This window comes from Salvelinus sp. IW2-2015, linkage group LG37 (genome assembly GCF_002910315.2).
Source record: "Salvelinus sp. IW2-2015 linkage group LG37, ASM291031v2, whole genome shotgun sequence".
Taxonomy (NCBI): Eukaryota; Metazoa; Chordata; class Actinopteri; order Salmoniformes; family Salmonidae; genus Salvelinus; species Salvelinus sp. IW2-2015.
The window spans coordinates 19,056,365-19,059,793 of record NC_036876.1 but is presented as its reverse complement, the minus strand read 5'-3'; the positions used below and the strand labels follow the sequence as shown (position 1 = coordinate 19,059,793).

At 43.4% G+C, this 3,429-nt stretch overlaps 1 long non-coding RNA gene across 2 annotated transcripts; it reads right to left on the bottom strand.

Moving 5' to 3' along the window:
- Positions 1-237: 237 nt before the first annotated feature.
- On the bottom strand, positions 238-2,758 carry LOC139023860 (uncharacterized). 2 transcript variants are annotated; one of them, XR_011475064.1, is made up of 5 exons: positions 1,954-2,758; positions 1,170-1,755; positions 984-1,054; positions 665-783; positions 238-507 (listed from the first exon to the last, which is right to left on the bottom strand). It is a non-coding gene; the product is annotated as an uncharacterized lncRNA (long non-coding RNA). The 2 variants fall into 2 exon arrangements; XR_011475063.1 differs by having other exon boundaries at positions 238-783.
- Positions 2,759-3,429: the final 671 nt, after the last annotated feature.

Genomic DNA, 3,429 nt, shown 5'->3' with positions numbered 1-3,429 from the left:
ATAGAATTTAAAAAACAGTACACTACACTTCCTATGCATCATGTAAATACTGTAAAATCGGTTCATCTCAATATCTAATTTCCTTCATCTGCATTGATCTGATACACAGGATAGGTGTTGTATTTCATCACATGAGGAACTTCATTATCCAAGGGTTATAAATACATAATCCATGCATTATAAATATAATTGTAATATTATATTATAAATAAAATGTCAATCTGTACTTCAATGCACATCTGGTGTGCATTATAAAAACAGAGTGTAATGATGTGCGCTGGGAGCCAGGAAGCAAGTTCAGGGAGTGAGTGTTTTAATACATAAAACACAAACAACGCACAGACATGACACTGGAACAGAAACAATAAGGCCTGGGGAAGGAACAAAAGGGAGTGACATATATAGGGAAGGTAATCAGGGAAGTGATGGAGTCCAGGTGAGCCTGATGCGCAGGTGCGCGCAAGGATGGTGGTGACAGGTGTGTGCCATAACGAGCAGCCTGGTGACCTAGAGGCCGGAGAGGGTGCACACGTGACACAGAGGAAGAAAGAGGAGGTGGCGAGAGAGGTGTAAAAGACAAAGGGAAAGAGGTAAGAACAGGGAAGACGGCATATGATTAATGAATCAGAGCTACCCTAATATTCTCTCAGTTCATCACAATTACATAAGTGTCTAGTGGTGTCTCCTAACCAGCCTTGGGCTCCCAGTCGGCCCGAAGGTTATTTTAAGAGCATGGCGATGACGGGACTGGGGGTTCGCATCCTCTCTCACATCAAAACATACCTGCAGACGAGTGACAGATGGAGAGAGATGGCGGTTGATTTTTTTTAATTCTAACACCGTCAGTCATCATAATCATGAGGTGAAATGCAAAACTGAACTTAGATCATTAAATCTGTGACTACTACTACAACTATCTTTATTTTAATATAAAGCATCTCTTTAATAATACTTCCTGTTGACCCAACCAAGTGACCTCTCACCTCTGATCATGCTGTCCCCTCTATGTAGCCAGTTCAATGCGGGAGGGGTTCATCGACACAGCTGATATAACCTAGATGATTTAGGGAGAAGGGGAGATAGGGATGAAGTGAAGGAGATTGATTGTTATTGAGAAAATAAGGTTGTTAAAGAGACAGTGTTCAACAGGAATCTCTGTGTGGCCTCACCTGGAGTCCAAACTGACTGGATGCAGAGTACTTTATGCTGAAAAACATGCACAGACACACGACTTAAAATAGCCTGTTTTGTTTTTGTGCAGACATCGCAACCTTACCTAAACAGCACCCTCACCTGAGAAGTAGAAATCAAAGGGAGAGAAACTGGGAATTGAATAAATGCAGTTGACATTGGTAAGTAAATGGAAGAATACTGTTATTGCAATGTGGATGGCTTATAAAGAGCCTTTGGTTGTGCATAGTGTAGTCTATGGTGTTGCCAGTGAACAGCACCCTCTTCGAAGAAGTAGGTGAAGATGTCCGGCACACGGATTGCCTCTCCTGCTGCGTTGATGGACCCCATCCTTCAAACATCCTGCAGAGCAGCAGACTTCTCCTCTGGCACACGGCGGCGAGCTGCAGATCCCCTCCTGGTCCTCGTGTCCATCATCATGAAGTTATGCAGGATACAGGTAGCCTTCACATGCCTGAATTCCCCCAGGAGGCATTCCCAGATAGCACTGGTCACCCAACCTTGCAGTGCCCTACACGGTAACTGTAGGCAATCGTTTTGCAGGAATCTCCAGTTACAAGGTATCTGTCGGAATATGGAAGACAATCTCATTATTCAACTTTTACATCACCAGGTCATTGTGGATTATTAAAGTATAATATCCCTTATAGCAAATCATGATAACATTGGATAGATAGATGCATGTGCACACACGTACATGTGTAGCATGTGACAATAGCAGGATCATATCAAGGATAGCATCACAAATGAATATATAAATACCACTTGACGATGAGTTGATCATTTGAATCAGCTGTGTAGTGCTAAGGCAAAAACAAAAATGTGCACCCCTTTGAGTCCCCAGGACCAGGAATGAGAAACACTGCTATTTATTGGGACCTCTTAATCTGCAGACATGCTTTCACAGCTCTCTGTATCTGACGACAGTAAATCTCACAAGAAACAGACTTAATTATACTCAAATTAGACCGCACTGAATATTATGTTACTATTATCTCCGTCCTCACTTCTAGGAACTACACAAAAGTACCTGCCCTATCCAGAATAGCCTACTCTCTCACTATGACAGTTGGGGCAGCTATCCTTTCACCCTCCTCCATGGCTGTTAGCTAGTTACCTACAAATGCATTTCGAGTTTTTTTAGTCATAAAGATAGCTAGCTAATATGAAGTTAGGTTGCTGGTGATATTTAATTCAATTAGCTAGTTATCTATACACTGTGTAAAGTTGGCTAGATAGCCAGCTAGCTACGTTAGCAGCTCATTTGAGTTAGCCTGCACTGTAACTAGTTAGCTAATAATACATACTAGCTTTTATATCTTCAGGTGGCAATAGTAATTAGAGTCAGCTGCTTCTTGACGAGGGGGCGGGGTCAGCTCTCCAATCATCAATTAGCCATTGAGTCGACCAATCAGCTGGTTGGGGAGAAGTCAGGAGATATAAAAGCCAGTGTTCTGTTCAGAAGAGAAATCATTAGACAGAGAGAGGATAGGCAGAGTGAGATCATTGAAGGCTGAGGAATGCAGAGAGTTTGATTGTGAGAGAGATATTTGCTGAGAGAGGAGGCTGATGGCTTTGGGGTAATTTACTGTGTTAGTTGTTGCTGGGAGCAGTTGGTATATTCTGTGAGTTTGTTGCTCAGTCWGACAGAGCCTCATTGATGTCCTGTGTTTCTGAGTGTTTGTGAAATTGTTAATAATTATTCTGTTTCATTTGTTCCCAGGGGGGAAGGGGAAGGCACCATGGGAGTGCTTAGGCAAGAGGCCCGCGGGCATACCCGTAGTATATTCAATGTCTAGGCACACTAGGTAAGACGTGGGCGGACCACCCCCTGTATTTTGGTTAGGGCACCAGGTGGTGCTAAGATAGGTAAGTAGTGGGTAGGCAGGTTAGATATTTACTTTCTTTGCTTTGGTTCCGTCCAGCCCCTTTTCCCCAAAATACCGTTTAAGGAAATAAATCCTAGTAAGCGGTCAATTCTGCCTTTTGTCATCCTTTCTCGCACCTACAGTCCATACCTCTGTTGCTTCACGGAGAGTTGAGTTGTAGCAGGGTGTTGCGTTCCCTCTTCAGAGGCGTGCGTAACATAATAACATAATGGGGGCTCATCCGGGATTTGAACCCGGGACCTCTCGCACCCCCAAGCGAGAATCATACCATAGGGGTATGTTTCAACTGTATATCACATTGCTACATGCTGCTGTTTAGGAGTTTGACTGACAGGGGGGATGAAAGAGT